We start from the raw sequence: 18,371 nt of genomic DNA, 5'->3' as shown, positions 1-18,371 counted from the left end.
TAATCACCTGATACCTTCCCACATGCCGAGCATATAGAATAGCTGGCGACCAGGATTGAAACAAATGCCAATAGGCACATCTTGGATACAAAATTTAATTAGGGATATATTAATTGAAGTTTGCCAAGCCAATGGTATAAAAATAGAAAGTCTCATCACAGTCATCGAGCTTCGTCGAGAGTTACGCGAATATGTAAAGACAAGGATCGATGAAAGGGAAGAAGAAACAATCATAACGTGGGAAAATATACTAAACAAAGAAGAACCAGAAAATAGCAGAGTCGGAACAAAGAAAAAATGGAGATATCAGGTAATTTGGAGATTTTGATACAAAAAAGACTGTTGAGAGAATTTTATAGGCAGACGAGAACAATATTTCCTGGCTAATGACGTAACCGATAAAAAGAAACAGCGAGTAATCATGCTCATGAAAGTTAGTGCAGAGACTTACGAAATCATAGCCAAAGTTTGTAAACCAAACAAGCCAGGAGAAAAAGAATTTGACGCTATTGTAAAAGCCGTGAAAGAATATATCAAACCTCCTGCCTCATATTTAGTAAACCGTAATGAATTTCGACAAAGAGTCCAGGCAGAAAAGAATCAATAAGTGAATATGTTGCTGTTCTTCAAACACTTGCCATTGACTGCAAGTTTCCCGATGGCCAAGCTGACGATCAAATATTAGATCAGTTCGTTTGTGGATTCAGGAGCAAAGGCATGAAGGCTGAATTGTTGAAGATAAAGGAACCTTCATTAAAGATGGCGTTGACAAAAGCATTAGCCTCTGAATCAGCAGAAAAAGGTGCTCTAAAATTAGTACCAGAAAGAGTACAAGAAGAAGTACATAAAGTAGACCTACAAAAAAACTCACCAAAACGAAACAGAGATAAAGACTACGAGCAACAGAACTATCAGTGAGGACGTGGACGAGGTGGACCATCGTCAGGACGACGGTGGCCGAATGGACAACCCGAACAACGGAGACAAAACAAACAGGGCGGCTAGGTGGTCTAGTGAAGTAAGGCTCCGTTCAAGCATCTCTAGACGTCAGGTTCGATTCTTGACTCCGTCGTTAATTTTTCGAAATCACCAATTTTTCGAATTTACATTATTTCAACAATATTCTTCTCGTAAAAAAATGATTTGCACATTCGCAGATCATTCATTAGACGGCTTTTCTTGTCTTACGTGGCTTCTCATCGAAAGCAAGGATTAAAAAGGGTAAACACAACATCTTCACATTATAGTCCTCCATATACACAGTGCTTGAAGAGAAGAAACTTCTTATTCACACATAAACCGGGCACATGAAAACAAATTCGAACTCACTGGTGATGAAAGAAATTAATGACAACAGAGTCAGGGCGGCTAGGTGGTCTAGTGAAGTAACCCAGGCAGCACACTTGCTTCATTCACGTAGCTGCCTGATCACAATGAAAAAGTCAATGATACATCTGGTTTTTTACATAACTGATATGTCATATGTGCCCTACAAGGTACGTTGACCTCACTGTAACGTAACTGCTACGTGAAAATTTGATGTAAAATCCACAGAACAGATGTTACGTAACATTTAGGTCTCTAAGCATTCGTCTTTGTGTGGTCCAAAGAATTGATATATCTGTTACGTAATGACGTGTACATAAATAAAATATATCGCCGTTAACATTACCGATATGTATCAACGGATCTATTCTAGTGTGTTTCAAAGTATTTGTATCCTCGTTACATAATTCGTTTTATGTAACGATTATAGACCATTGCGAACGTATTTCATATGTTCCAGCGGATCTTTTTTTGTGTGTTTCATAGAATTGATATCCTTATTACATAATTATGTTTACGTGAGCAAAATCTGCAACGTAATTATATATATGTATATATGCGCATGGTAGTAGTCTGAATGAAATTTCATACAGTCGGTAAACACTGACTACATAGGTATAACGCCTTTTAAGGTAGCTAAAAGGGAATCGCCTGTGGACACCGAGAACTATAACAGCATTCAGCATTCGAAAATTTTTGATTCCTGCTTGAATTTCGAGAGTTTCTGTCATACTGCGGCGTGCCTATCGAATCGCAATCTAAGGATGAAGAATGCAAAACAGTGACTGCAGTATTCGAAACCGTATACATATCGACGGGCCCTAATGAAAAAGAGCCAACTCGCTAGGCTGGTTAGAAAAGAGCCAACTCGCCGGGCTGGTTAGAAAACCTCGCCAGGCTGGTTAGAAAAGAGCCAACATTTCGGCGAGATAGCTATTTTCCAACCGCCCGACGAGTTGGCTCTTTTCTAACCAGCCCGGCGAGTTGGCTCTTTTTCATTAGGACCCGTCACCGGCGATACGTACGAGTATACCGGTGGTCCTAAAATGGTGTATAGTATAGTAAGTCCATAGCGGTGCGCTGTACATAAAAAATTGGACTGGAAAAGTACAAGTGAAATTGTCAGACGCATGGGAACGAAGTTGTAATGTAATATGAGGCCCCACCTTTATTTTTTACTTTACGTTATTTTTCATTGCTTTATTTTTATCACATTAGATTACAACTGCGTTATATGACTTCGTCCCTATATGTGTCTGAGAACAATTCCACTTGTTGCTTTCTATCCCAGCTTTTCGTGTGGAACACCGCTACGGGTTTACTATACTGTAATCGTATTTTTTACCACTCTAACCTCAAAATCGCGACTTCGTCTCGATCTCTATAATAGGCTTTCGTGATAAAACATACGAGTCGAAAGTCGTATGGATAAAGTTTTTTGACTCGTGCGTTACAGCACTCGCCTTCGGTTCGTGCCGAAAACCTCACGTCTCGTCAAACCCTACTGAAAATCGAATCTCGGCATGGGATCTAATGTGCGATTTTATATGAGATATCATACGAACCTAAATAAGATCTCATATTGTCTCACATAAGATCTCAATAACGAATTTGAACACAGGAACTGAGTGAGATCTCATATGAAATGTCGTGTGAATTTTATATCAGATATTCTCATATCACATCTCACCGTACGAAAAAAACCTATGTAATGTAAACCTGTGTATAATTGTCAAAGAAATTAATAAAAAAGGGGGTTATTGTATGGAGAATGTCAACTTTCTTGGCTTTCATGCTATTCTTGAAATGTAAAATTGGATCTGCTATGAAAGTTAGTCGTTCATTTACACAACCACACCGATTTAATTTATTTTTAATCCTCAGCAGCAATCATCCAATATGTACGTAAAATAACACATATCATACAAGCAGTGCCATAGCTGAGTGGCTAGGTAACAGATTGTGGAACTAGACGGCCCTGGGTTCAATTCCCGTGCGTGTGTAAATTTTTTTTTTTCAGCAAAATTGGGTGCAATCATGCATTACGTAGCACATAGTGAGGTCATTTTCTCCATATTTGACAATTATACGTAGGTTTATATTACACAGGTTTTTTCCGTACCGTGAGATGTGATATGAGATCTGATACAAAACTCACACGACGTTTCATCAGATTTCATTCGGTTCCTGTGTTCAAATTCGTTATTGAGATCTTATAAGAGCTGATATGAGATCTCATTTAAGCCAATATGAGGTCTTATGTGAGCTCGTATGATATCTCATATAAAATCGCACATTAGATCCCATGCCGAGATTTTCAGTAGGGAAAAGACTTATGCATACTCGTTATGTACTAATACGATAATATAATATTTGATATTGCGCGCCAAGCGGATATCGGAACCGAACGTAAGGATGAGAATGCAAAACAGTGACTGTATTAATATATGTAATCGTAATATATATCCGAGTATTTTTATTCTAGCAAAATTCTCGATGTAATATTTGGTCGCACATTTTCATACAGTGTTTCACCTATCAAACGAAACACAGGCATAGTATAATTAATAATACTAAAGCCATTATTGTATATAGTCGTAGTCAATAAGTGTGACTTCCGCTTCCGACAGCCATATTGTCATCATCAACTCGGCTTGCAGCATGGCTTGCAGGCATCATGGGAGACGTCTTCCCCGCGCCCGCCTTAGACGGTGTGATCCGCGGCCATCTGATGTCGTATCAAAATATAATTAACTAAATATGTATTATTCCACCCAGTGTCATACAAGTAACAACATACAAGTGAAGTAGTGTTATGTGTACAAGACTTGAGCCAGTATCAGGTAAGTGCACATTTTACCCAAATTCATTCAAACTTCTGCTGCGCGTCTTTGGCATGACTTGTTGCGTCACTGCCGTGCGAACTTCTTTACGAAACTGGTAGCCCGTGCATTGAACTTCTCCTGAGTAAGATAAAAAATGCAATTCTTTCCACAAAATTTGCTCTCGATTATTTTCTTTCGCCACCTCATGATTATCAGTGTAGCACGTTTCATTGCCAACTCCCGCTGCCCACTGCTACATTCGGTTTCATCATCCTAGCATCCAGCTATTCGATAAGGAGTTTTATGACCAGCCACGCAAATAGCTACCAACCAAAATAGAACAGTAACGGTAAAACAGTAAACATTTAAAAAAAATAGAGGTGACTAATATACTCATTTAGTTATTTTCGAATTTCTGGAAACAAGCACCCTCATTGAAACTCTAACACTTTGCCCTTGTCTTCACTTATCTGAATGACATGGCCAGCAAGTTTACATGAAGCTGAAGTTAGCGGCCACTTCTTTTGAAGAGAATAATACGGTACAGTTAAATATGTTTACGGTACTAGAAAAGTGTTAAATTTTCTTGAGATTTGCCTGGAAACCCCCTTGCGTAGGGGATTGGCGAATGGCGTGCACTACTTTCCACGCGGTAGTGGAATGACTGCGAGTTAGTGCATAGATATAATCTGCATGGCGTAGCGTCAACAGTTTTGAATCTAGTTGCAAATCGTCCTGTGAGTCAATGGCGTTGCAAGGCAACTGTCTTGAAGTAAGATAAAAACTGACGATGAGAATTATAGTGGAAATACACCAGCTTCCAGAGAGGGTTTAGTAATCAACATTAGTGCACTTGGTGGACTAACTTGGGCTACTAGCTTCAGCTTCATCAAGTTTACAAAGGTGCAAATTAAAAAAGGCTTTGCTTCTTTGGTTTATTGAGATCTGATTTATATTTAATGAAATATTTGTGCTTTCTCGATCCGAATATTTTGTACAAATAAGATAACAATTTTTGTTGCCACATTGCTGTGAATGCAAGGTATATTTGTGAACCATGGACTATGTCTGATCCACTAACTGCCTCTTATTTCCTTGATACGTAAATAAAAAGGATAAGGATTGCGAACTCAGGGTGTCTAGTGCTCAGGGAGTCTAGTGCTCAGGGAACATCTTTAAACAAGAAATTGATAGGCAATTTCATGTTCATGGAGGTTTCAGGAAATTCCCAGAAATTCGAGTTATTTCTGGAATTTCGGATTTTTTTCTCTATCTAATATGATTTTTTACCCTGGTTTTGTCAACACCATATAATGCAAACATTTAATTTTGATAGTATTTTATTTAGCCACTGTGGCAAATCTGCTCTTCTTAACTGATGGCATTATTGAATACAGTGCTATATTTGTGCGCCATGTGAGTTCGATTTACTCATCTACATTACACAATCTAGTCATTTAAGTAGTAGAAGTGGTGTTTTTATTCAGAAAAAACCCTTATAAATCAGTGAAAAATTTGGAATTTTCAGAGAATTTTATATTTCTCAGTCACTGGACACCCTGTACACTGGACCAGAGTCCTTAGTTCACAAGTATAACCTTAATAAATTGACCGATAGTAATGCCTGAATGTCACAAAGAACCCTTATCTTTTATTTACAGATTATATGTGTGTGTATATTGTATATACTCATTGAGATGCCTAAGGTATTGAAAGATTCTCGGTATGTGACGAGAAGGCAACGAAGACGTCAAATTAAAGAAGAGTATCGGAAACTCTGTAATACCAATGACAATTCATCGATTCCTCGCCATATCCCAGCAACAGTTTGTACTTGTACAGATACAAAGTCTAATACAGCTGAGTTCAACAATGGTGGCATTACTGCAGACGTACAGCTTGATCCAATTACGTATATTGGGATAGTGGCAAGGGGCGAGAAAAAAATCGCATGATGTTGAGTCTTAATTATGTATGTAAGTACAATATATGCTAGCAATAGTTATTGCTATTGCAATTAATCTTTGCGATACCACTAAAGTCTTCTTCACTTTGTAATGCCATTGCAGAAAAATTTCACCGCGAAGTGGATTTATCCAATGTAATTCATCTGATTCAGACTCGGAATGTTCCTTTCCCTTATAAAAATTAGATCTATTTTTATTTCCTAGATGCAGTAATGGTGAATTATAACATGACGGACAAAGAATTTGAAGAAACTTGCAGTGAGTGGTTCCGTCAAGGAAAACAAAGATTTATCAGAGAAGAGAAGGCGAAGGCCAAAGCACGAGCATAGAGGAAGCACGAGCAATCGCACAAGTTCATACTGTAAATTAACCACAGTTCAACGAATTGGAGTCAATCTTATATTTAATTTCAATTTATTCTTGTTTTACAACTTACATCTGTACTGGCTCAAGTTAATTCATGATACTCACCTACAAACTGCAATTCATATAGATTTTTAAGTTCATTTGATAGCTTTCATACCTTCATATATCTTAATCTTAAATAGTTTGAAGCTAATTTCATACCTCGAATGTTTACGGTGCAGTAGTTTCACATCAAAACCACAATTGTATCATGTTTACCATGTACTTTGTGGTTTTGTAGTAAAACTCCATACTAACAGTATAAATATTGTCCCACTTTCCGGTGATGTGAGCAACATATTCGACATGGAGTTGGATAGAAAAATTATAAACAAACTACACGGAAAAATGATATAACGATAGTTACCTTGCGAAGCCACTATATATAGCCTATACGTTCATTTTGAATTTACGTATTTTTGAAAGGATTCCAATTCTTGTTTTATCGCGAAATATAATACCATATAATACAGCCACAAGTTACATTACAGGCACATCAGTGTTGACTTGATTCCACATAGGTTATCTATGTACCTAAGTAATTTTTTGTTTAGTTCCGTATACGTTTCATAACGTAAAAGTCAGATACTGGTTGTAGTATTACTCTTTTTAAATGTTCATTATCATATGATATGTAAAGTACAAAATACCCTGGTGGGAATTTCTACGAATTTCTAGGGAAATTGGAACAGTTTTCATTGAAAATTATTGTTTTTTTTTTTTTGTAGTTTATCAACAAATTGTAGATCCCGTGGTTCATTTGAAAAATTGTAGATTTTTGTAGTGATTCAGAAAACCTCGTTTTTGTCAATCAAATTGGAAAAAACTATAATTTTTTTTATAAAAACCTAAACTTTAATTTTCCTTGAAATTCGGACTGATTAAATTTTCAGTTACGTTCTTATGGCAATTTTTTTATTTACTTTTTCCTATGGGCCGTTCGAGTCCTCAGCGCTTATTATAGATTGTGATTGATATCTACTATAGTACCTAAATATTGTTACTTATGTATACTACGGGTGAAATTGTGAGATTCTTATGATCTCCAAGAACCATGTTAAGTAGTGTGTACTTATTTCTCGCTGTAACACGTTGAATTTTGATATTCTATTACCTGTATTATATTAAGCAAAATACGTATAACGGTATTGTATACCCGTTTCCCTATTGTCACTTGTATGACACTACATCTTGATTTTCTAGATTCTAGTACCTTTGTTATTTTGTTATATTACTCATTTCTAGCTGGTTACTTTTATGACACATGGTATTTCGATATTCTGGGTGGTAATAAATAATCTTTTCCATATATATCCTCGTATTTATGTGCTTTTTTTAAGCAGCGTGCACGTGCGCATAAAATGAATCGCCGGATGTTACACGGAGTAACAGATACGTATTAAGTACGTTTATTCAATGGCTCTGATTTGGATGTATTACGCAGCAGTTATGAATCTGAACTGTCACTACTATATACAACTGCGCTGGATGCAAAAAATAAGAACATAAATGATACATAACGGACTTGCAAGGGCATGAATCTCATCCATATCTGTGATATCTTTGATACGTATCTCTGTTCTGTACCTGTTACGTAGCTGCCATAATGGTTTGTGGCGGACATAATAGAGTACATGTACGGTACATGTAGAGCACATGTGATGTAGCTGTGATTTCGGAAGGAACAAGATTCAAGTATTTGTTACGTTACTGGTATATGAATGTGCTGCCTGGGAAGGTTCTGGCTAAGAATCTCTAGACACCAGGTTCGATTCCTCGCTTCGTCGTTAATTTGTCGAAATCATCAAATTTTCGAATTTACATTCTTTCTATAAGTCGCATACTTTGAAATTGAGCAGTATTCAAAAATGTTAGTGCAAGATGATCAGTGATTATTAGAAACGGACTTCCTATCAGGTAAATTCTAAATGTTGTTATTGCAAATACTATGGCAAGTAATACTTTTTCGGTTGTATTATAGTTAAGTTCAGCTTTCTTCAGACATCTACTTGCTAAAGATGTTATTCTATGATTTCCCGCCGAATCTATTTGATACAAAATACCACTTATACCAAGATTACTGGCATCAGTATGTACTTGGAATTCAGTATTCAGAATACAATAATTTAACGTAATATACTTCAAAAACATTTCTTTTAGCTTGTTATGGGTTTTCGTATGTTCGCTTTTCCACTCCCAATCACCATTATCTTACAGAAGATTACCCAGTGGTGTTACTTTATTTGCATATTTAATTGCCCATAATAATTACATACGCCTAGGAATTGTTGAAGTTGTTTTTTATTGGTAGGTACTAAAAATTTGTGAATTACTGCTAACCTATCTGGATTCCGATGTACACCAGCAGGTGTAATTATGAAACCTAGAAACGGAACTGATTCTCTGTAAAGTAATGTTTTTGCTAAACGGATGGTAAAATTATGTTGCATCAAACGACCAGATACCAAATTTAAACGCTGCATATGAGAATCGAAGTCACGTGACGTAATAATCTTCTATATAACAGGTCAGAAAAGCAGAATATTCATTACCAATTACTAGGTTGAGTGCACGAATGAACCCGCTTACTGCCGTTTTAATACCGAAAGGTACGCTGCAAAATTGGTATACAATACCTACATATACAAAAGCAGTAAATTTACGGGAATTTTTCTTCAGAGAAATTCACCAATACCCGTGTGTTGAATCTGTTGTCGTCAGTAGATAGGATACGAGAGTTCTAACCCAAAAAATACCAATGATATTGCTACCGGCGGTTAACACACATGACGTCACCAGTATAATCGCCAGATTTTGCCGTGTGACGAGCGGCCATTTTGATAGCAGCCATTTTGATTTTTGCTCAGTCGGATGAACAGCCATTTTGATTTTTTATCGTCAGACAGTTTGATAATGTGATTTAATGCTTGGCCGAATGAATAGCCATTTTGATTTTCTTCGCCGTCACCCGTAAACTTTCACGCTAATAGTTTGCCCCCAGGGCGAAAAATGATATTTTCCACGTACTTCGAATACATTCTTTTGTGTTAATCGATCGGATGGCGACATCGCAATTAGATAGGCCGGAAATGTTAATGACGATCCGTAAACTTTCACGCTAATAGTTTACCCCCAGGGCGAAAATTTTACATTCGACATACCATTTTGATTGTTCGCCGCTACTCGTAAACTAAAACGCTAACAGTTATACAATACTATACAATACAATACAATACAATAATATTTTCCATATACTTCGAATACATTCTTTTGTGCTAATCGACTGGATGCTGTTGACAATACACGAACCTCAATTTATTTTCATTATACCGGTTGGCTTTTAATTTTCCCTGTCTGTGTATCATTCAAATAAAATAAAATAATTATGTTTAGTTACTCGATTCATTTAAAGAGAGGCTGTTACCCGCGAAAGTAAGATAAATGAATGGTATGTAGTAGAAAAAAGGGTTAAAATCTGAGTAGATAAGTGTAAGTACGACATGACCAATGTACTCAGCGCTACGTTCGGCAAAGTAGCGGCTGTCTGCTATATCCTGATATTACCTCAACAGTGAATGAAATATCTTCTTACATTAGGAGTAACAAGAATGAATCAATCCACCGACGTACAAACTTACCGATTATCAAGATCATTCCATCGAGGGAGGCTTCTACAAGGAGGAGCTCGGCAAAGAAAAATACCCCAACGGTTATCTTGTGGAGAAAGTATTACGCAAACGGGGGAATCAGGTCTATGTGAAGTGGTTGGGTTTTGATAGTTCGCGCAAAGCTGGATAAATAAAACAAACATGTAACATAATTTGTATGTATTTTCCGAATTACGATGAAAGATTCAAATATACAAATATTTCCACACTTATCTCCTTTGCATGCACATGTGCTATACTCGATACCATGAAAAAAAAATAAATAATAATAATAATAATAATAATAATAATAATAATAATAATAATAATAATAATAATAATAATAATAATAATACCGCAGGTGGCGGGGGGGTTAAATCCCCCGTTCGGGAAGTGACGACCCCGCGTACATCGAGTAAGTCAAGGGGGACTGAAGTTGGCACAGGCCCAACGGATGGCCCCCGAGGCGGCCTCAGGAGGCAGATTGGGCGTAAAAACCTGGTCTGCTCAGGAAGTGACGACCCCGGGGTTTTCTAGTAAGTCGGAGGGGACGGAAGTCGGCACAAGTCCGACGGAAGGCCCCCGAGGCGACCTCAGGGGCCGTGCTATGTTCCGGCGCGGTACGGGGAGTCGCGCCCCCGAGAGACCCGTAGCACTTAGGAACTTTGATGGAGATGCACAAGGTAAACAACGACATACCTCAGGTGGTAGCCCCAGCACAGGGGAAATCCACCCTGGGTTCCGATCGGGTGAAAGCCCCGGTGGCCCATGGCAGCGGCACGGATTCTGAGGGCCGCAAATTGTGCGAGGACCAGGTGACAAAGACGGCAACAAAAACAGCGGACACGAAAACTGGAACAGCGGACAGGACGATACTGGGACACCAACGACGAGACAGGACGGACAGCGTGTCGAGCACGGGCAGCGGAGCGAGTTGCGCTTCCGCTGTATCCGGGATCGGCACGAAGACACGAATCACGGACGATATGGACCTGACGGACCTATTGTCACTGATCCACAGTACGGCGACAAGGATGGCCGAGGCAGCGGCCATCCAAAAAAACATGAGTATGTCCGTCAAACTGGGCATAAAGACCATTCTCGAGGCTGCCGACGTTGCGCTTAACAGGCGCGCTAAAGCAGCCCCGCAAGACCACAAGACGGACAACGAGACGACGGAGACGGACGTTGAGACTGACCAACGGACACAAAACACTCCGCGGACGAAACGGAAACGGGAGGCGACTGGAACCACTCCGGAATCCTCTCAGAAGAGGGCAACGGTTGTGGAACCGGTCGCTGACTGGCAGACAGTCACAAGAAAAAACAAGGAAAAAAAGAAACGGAAGACGCGGACGGACGAGACGAACGCGACAACGGACACGACGGCCGGGGCTGAGGGGCGCAGAGCGGCTCCCAAACACTGGGGGACGGCGGTGCTCGTCAAACCTGGGAACGACACGACGTACTCCGACATCGTCAGGAAGATACGGACCACGGTCGACCCTGCGAAGAGTCACGTTAGAGTGACGACTCTCAGGAAGACGAAGAATGGTCTGTGTCTCCTGAAGATAGAGACGGACGCCAACGGACGAGACGACTTCCGACGCGTCCTGCAGGACGCGGTCGGCGACGCAGGCAACGTCAGGACCGGGACCTCCAGGGTTCAACTGGAGATCATGGATCTTGACTGTGTCACGACCAGACACGACGTGATACAGGCACTGCGACGAGAGACGGGACGAGACGCGGACTTTGGGGTCCATATCTTCGGTCCGAACCGGGCGGAACAGTTTATGGCCGTATGCGACCTAGGGTCGCAGGAAGCCAGAGCGCTGCTCGGCCGGGGACGGATCGGGATTGGATGGGTAGCTTGCCGCGTCCGACCACGACTGACGGTGACAAAATGCCACAAGTGCCTGGGATACGGGCACACGAAGGCTAAATGCAAAAATACAGACCGGACGAAGTGCTGCAGGAAATGTGGCGAGACAGGACATTACGCCACGGACTGCAAAAACAGACCGGCCTGCCCACTGTGCGCCGAAGCGGGACACGGCGATGCGGCGCATGTCGCGGGCTCCGGGAGGTGCGCGGTGTACCGGGTTGCGTTGGAGGAGTGCAAGAAGCAGGCCGGAAGACGGACAGGATAGTTCAGGGCAACCTAAACCGTAGTAGGACAGCAGACATGCTACTAACTCAGATAGCAGACGAACACGACGCCGACATTCTGATCCTGTGCGAGCCGTACAGGGTGCGACAAACACAGGATTGGATTACGAACGAGACCAAGACAGCGGCTATCTGGGTGAGGGGCGCTGCCCGAGCCCGGATAACCGCTCGTGGCGTCGGGGACGACTACGTCTGGGCTAGGGTGGGCGCTGTCACTTACGTCAGCGTCTACCTGACCCCAAACTGCGCTGCGGCGGAGTTCCGGGCGAAGGTTGCGCTCCTCGAGGACGGACTCAGGGACCTGCCCGGGGACCTCGTGGTCGCGGGGGACCTCAACGCGAGGGCGGTCGAGTGGGGCATGACGGCAACAAACAGACGCGGACGGCTGCTGCTGGAGATGGCCGCAAGGCTGGACCTAGTAGTGGCGAACACGGGAGACGTACCAACGTACAGACGGCCGGGATTCGGGGACTCCATCCCGGACGTAACGATGACGACGGACAGAACTCTGCCACGGATAGGGCGGTGGCGGGTGCTCGAGGGCTACACGGCCAGCGATCATCAGTACATCGCCTTAGAAGTGGCAGGAGAGACAAGGACGACACGGACGAGGACACGGCACCCCCCGCGGTGGAACGTAGACAAACTCGACGTACTGAAGTTCTCGGCGGAGCTGGCGGCAGCGCCGGCCCCAACCACCGACGTCCCCCCAGAGCTAACTGGCCGGCAAAGGGCGGAAAGACTGGCGGACGAGACGGCCAAACTGACGACGCGGCTGTGCGACAGCACAATGCCTAAACGACGGTACGGACGTAACAGACCACCACAATACTGGTGGACGGACGAGATAGCCGAGCTGCGGAAGAGTTGCCTGGCAAAACGACGACGGGTTACGAGGGCTGGAGGGAGACCCGAGAGGGAAACCCTTCAGGCCGAGTACAAGACTAAACGGAAACGACTGACGAACGCCATTAGAGACAGCAAGACGCGATGCTGGAAGAAGCTCTGCGAGGAGGTAGACCGCGACCCCTGGGGTGCCGGTTACAAGATTGCGACCGGTAGGCTGGGGGCCCGGATCCCGCCAGAACTCAAGGATGCTGAAACCGCACGACGGATCGTCGACGGACTGTTCCCGACGCACCCGACGCGTACGGACGCGACAGACGACGACGAGACGGCGGCGCCCCCCGTCTTCACCGCCGAGGAGCTGGTCGGAGCGACCAAAGCAATGAAGAGGGGTAAGGCGCCAGGACCGGACGGGGTACCGGCGGAGGTTCTTCGGCTGATGGCGAGCCTGAGGCCGGAGATACTCCTCGACCTCTACAACACGTGCCTTACGACAGGGACATTCAGCGACCGGTGGAAGGTGGCGAGGCTGGTCCTTATCCCAAAGGGTAAGGGTGACCCCAGCACGCCGTCGGCCTACTGGCCGCTGAGCTTACTGGACACGACAGGGAAACTGTACGAACAGCTTCTGCGACCACGACTTACGGACGCGATACGGGACGGCGGAGGCCTCTCTGACCAGCAGTTCGGCTTCCGGAGGGGTCAATCAACGATTGGAGCGATCCAAGAGGTGGTTGACTCCTTCCGGTCGACAGACAGACATTGCCACGCTGTGCGACCCGTCGCGCTGCTGGTGACACTTGACGTTAAGAACGCCTTCAACTCGGCCAGGTGGGTGGATATCCTAGGGTCGCTGAGAGGCGACTTCGGGGTCCCGCCTTACTTGCTCCGAGTTGTTGAAGACTACCTTCGGAACAGACGACTGACGTACGAAACGACCGAAGGCCAAGTGACGCGACAGATTACCGCGGGGGTCGCTCAAGGTTCCATACTAGGACCCGACTTTTGGAACGGGATGTACGACGGCCTGCTCAGACTGGAGCTCCCACTCGGCGTTCGCCTGGTCGCTTACCCTGACGACGTGGCGGCAGTGATAGTCGAGCGAACTCCAGATCTGGCACAATACGCACTGAACCAGACGATGAGACGAGTCGGACGGTGGATGACTGACCACTAGGGTGGTCCTTATTTGGGGTGTTGACGAATTCCGACGAGTGCGCCCCCTAGACACGTTTGAAATAAATAAAAAAAAATGTGTGCAAAACCCCAGCGCTGTAGTCCCATGAGAACACGTGCCTGTAAGCTCGTTTTGTTTCCCATTTAGATAACATGGCATTTTTAGACCAATTCAGTCACTATTTTTTCTAGTCATCCCTAAGTATGTTAAAAATTATTTATCCACATAAATCTATTGTTAATAGGCATGACTACGCGCACATTCTTTTACAAAACCTCACATGTATCGTATTTCATTATAAATTTGATATGAGTTGATTAGAGTTGCATTCAAACTATGGTCATTCAGTTTCAATTGTGTATAATATAATATAATATAAAAAGAATGTGCGCGTAGTCATGCCTATTAACAATAGATTTATGTGGATAAATAATTTTTAACATACTTAGGGATGACTGGAAAAAATAGTGACTGAATTGGTCTAAAAATGCCATGTTATCTAAATGGGAAACAAAACGAGCTTACAGGCACGTGTTCTCATGGGACTACAGCGCTGGGGTTTTGCACACATTTTTTTTTATTTATTTCAAACGTGTCTAGGGGGTGCACTTGTCGGAATTCGTTAACACCCCAAATAAGGACCACCCTACTGACCACGGACTGCAACTCGCGACGGAAAAGACAGAACTGGTGCTTCTCACCAGGAGACGAATACCGACGACATTACGCATGACGGTCGGGACGGACGAGATCGAGACCGAAGGGGAAGTCAAGTACCTGGGGGTGACCCTGGATACGAAGATGACCTTCTGGCCTCACATACGACGAACGGCTCGGAAGGCGGCTGAAAGGATAGCATCCCTAAGCCGCCTGATGGCAAACACGAACGGACCGAGACCAGGGAAACGGAGACTTCTGATGTCGACGGTGAACTCGATCCTCCTCTACGGTGCGGAGATCTGGGCAGACTCCCTGAAGACTGAGAAATACTGTCACGCAATGACGACGGTACAGAGACGAAGCGCGTTGAGGATCGCTTGTTCCTATCGGACGGTCTCAGCACGGGCCGTTCTGGTGGTGGCAGGCGTGATTCCCATAGACCTTCTCGCGTTCCAGCGCAAGAGGGTCTACGGAAGAGACGCGGACGTGACCCGACGGGACGCGGCAAGGACGGAAAGAGACGCGACGATACAGACGTGGCAGGAACGGTGGACGGAAGAAACAACGGGAAACTGGACGAGACGACTCATTAAGGACCTGAGACCGTGGATCCAGAGGGGGTTTGGGGATGTGAATTTTTATGTCACCCAGCTTCTGACGGACCACGGCTACTTCAGACGCTACCCACACAACCTGAACCGAGTACGGACGCCCAACTGTACGTACTGCGGACACGAACGAGACGACGCGGAACACACGTTCTTTGAATGTGACCGCTGAACAGAACTAAGACATAGACTGGAGACGGTCGTGGGAGGCATCACTCCCGACAACGTTGTCGGGGTGATGCTCCATAGTACAGAAAGGTGGCAACTTGTTGCCACCTACACAGAGACAATCCTACGACGTAAGAACGCGGACGGCTGCCTGACGTAATGCAACTGAGGGACTGCCGGCACGGGACGGACGGACGGACAGACTGACGAGACACACACCGACAGAGCTTCCAGCTGGAAGTAATATCACCATAGTTCCTGGCTGGGAGCGTTGCACAGGAGGTGGCGGTTTAGTGGGTAGGCCACCCTGGAGTCCCACATCCGCGCTAGCCCGTACGACTGGCGCAAATCCGTAACTTGGATTCCGCAACTCCTCGGAAAAAAAAAAAAAAAAAAAATAATAATAATAATAATAATAACAATAATAATAATAATAATAATAATAATAATAACAACAACAACAACAACAACAACAACAACAATAATAATAATAATAATAATAATAACAATTAGCTGAAATTTTTCCATACGATTATTACATATTTCATTTTTTGGAAAACTTTTTTTCATTTTCAGAAAACTTTTTCGTTTTCAGAAAACTTATTTTCATTTTCTGAAAAAATTTTTTACGTGTTAATCAAAAGGGAAAAAAGCTTTTGGAAAACTTTTTTTCATTTTCTGAAAACTTTTTTTTGTTTTCTGACAACTTTTCTCGAGGTAAACGAATAAAAATGAATAATTTCTCAATATATTGATAAAAAATAAATGAATAAATGAATGAATGTGAAGTATATGAATTCACATTTTCAAATCCAGTCAATATCGTTTCCGCATGATGGCGGATCACCCGAGGCGTCAAACGTGAATATTCACAGTAATTTTACGTCTACAGTTTTATCCTATAGCTATTGGGAGGCTGGGACAAACCCCCAAGGTAGGGTGTCGGACTGTCCAGGTATCAATTGCCGCTTGTCATCCTGCCAACTGAGAGCCAATTTTTTTTGTACGATCGTGCTTACTTCATATTTCTTACTTCGTATCAGACACTGGGAGAGGGTCAACTCTTGGTAAGCCATCAGACAGCGCTCATAATCATCAAACGTGATGCTATTAATCGACGAATTTTTCACACCCTTGGCGCGCTTACTCACTTTTTCCCCATCCCCGCCCATCGTAGTGAATGTGTACAGTTTTGCTCGCAGTCCCACAAACTCTGTCATAATTTTACCATTATTTTCATCCTTCATTAGCCCTAGTCGTTTCTTGTTTTTGAGCGGAATGCCATACACATTGTCGGGCGGATAGTCAGAGGTATCAAACATTGTATCCACATCACGTTTGACGATATCGTAGATGTTCGATAAGTTCAATTGATAAATAAGGCTGTCTGTGTCGCTATACAACAATTTGACCTCGTTGTTCGAAAAGTTGGATTTGACATAATTATAGTGAAAATCGTAAAGAATGATTTTTGATAGATCCAGAATCGATGCACCGACGTAAATAGGTTTAGCGAAGTGAACTTTGACACGATTCATTTCAATGATTACCATGTCAGCGCCAAATACGGTGCAGCTATGAAAGTTTGCTCGGGCAATAAGCGCTCTCGTACCACCTCTTCCCTACCATTTTGTGACCAATTCCACATCTTTATGATTTCGCACATTCTCCATAGTCTTGCCGAACACCGCGTTATTCATGAGTTTGTAAAAGTTTTTCTCAAATTCATTCCTAGACCGTTTGCGCATGTCCGTGTTGAGCGTGATGTAAGGCTCGAGCCATGGAGATTGTGCAAACTTCAAAACTCTGTGCATTTTCGTTACTTTCAATTCTAAACTCAAACAATGCTTCAAATTTCTATAGTGCAATATATAATATGTTTTGGAGTGGAGGGTGGTCGCGAGTTTGGCGTTTTTACTACCTGGAGGAGTAAAATGCTCGGGACAAAGAGGCAAGTCTTTGTGATCCTCGCGGAGTTCTACAGGATAGTCCAAATCTACCTCCAGAAATTAACCGATCGGCGAATCGTCCGGATGGTTTGTTATATCGATGTGCTGATAATCCCTCTCGAACGAGCCGATTGGTGAATGCACGCTCATAGCTGCACCGTACAAGTTACTTACGTCAAAATACGTGAGATACGATTCCGCTTTGTTTGGATCAAAATCTGTTCCCATGAATCTATTATTGGCCCGAGCGTGTCGATTAGAACATTGCGCTACGCCGCCTCGAAACGTCCTTTCAATAAATAACACCATTTCAGGTTTGTCTAAAGGTTGCAAAGTTACATTGGTATGCTTGAGCATCGCGTCAAAAGCAAGTCCCGGTGCAGTGCAACGGATCTAAATCATATGTTTTGAAGCAGCAAGCGCGGAAATTTTCGAAAATATCGGCAAGCACAAGAACATCGGTCTTTAAATGTAAATCAGAATAGCTGCCCAATGACTCTAAATGAAATTCCCCCTAAACATTTTTAGCGTGCTCGTAATCGGTGTCTGAAATATTTGCATCGTAGAGGTGCGAGTAGAAATGCTTATTTGCAGGTAATCGCGGTTCATCGAGTTTCCCCC

At 43.1% G+C, this 18,371-nt stretch overlaps 1 protein-coding gene across 2 annotated transcripts in view; it reads right to left on the bottom strand.

Annotated features, from left to right (window-relative positions):
* Positions 1-18,371, bottom strand: part of LOC124309248 (regulating synaptic membrane exocytosis protein 1) — a 1,429,783-nt gene that overhangs the window by 1,258,419 nt on the left and 152,993 nt on the right. The window lies entirely within an intron of this gene.

Source organism: Neodiprion virginianus, chromosome 7 (genome assembly GCF_021901495.1).
Source record: "Neodiprion virginianus isolate iyNeoVirg1 chromosome 7, iyNeoVirg1.1, whole genome shotgun sequence".
Taxonomy (NCBI): Eukaryota; Metazoa; Arthropoda; class Insecta; order Hymenoptera; family Diprionidae; genus Neodiprion; species Neodiprion virginianus.
This window is presented reverse-complemented; position numbering and strand designations above follow the sequence as displayed.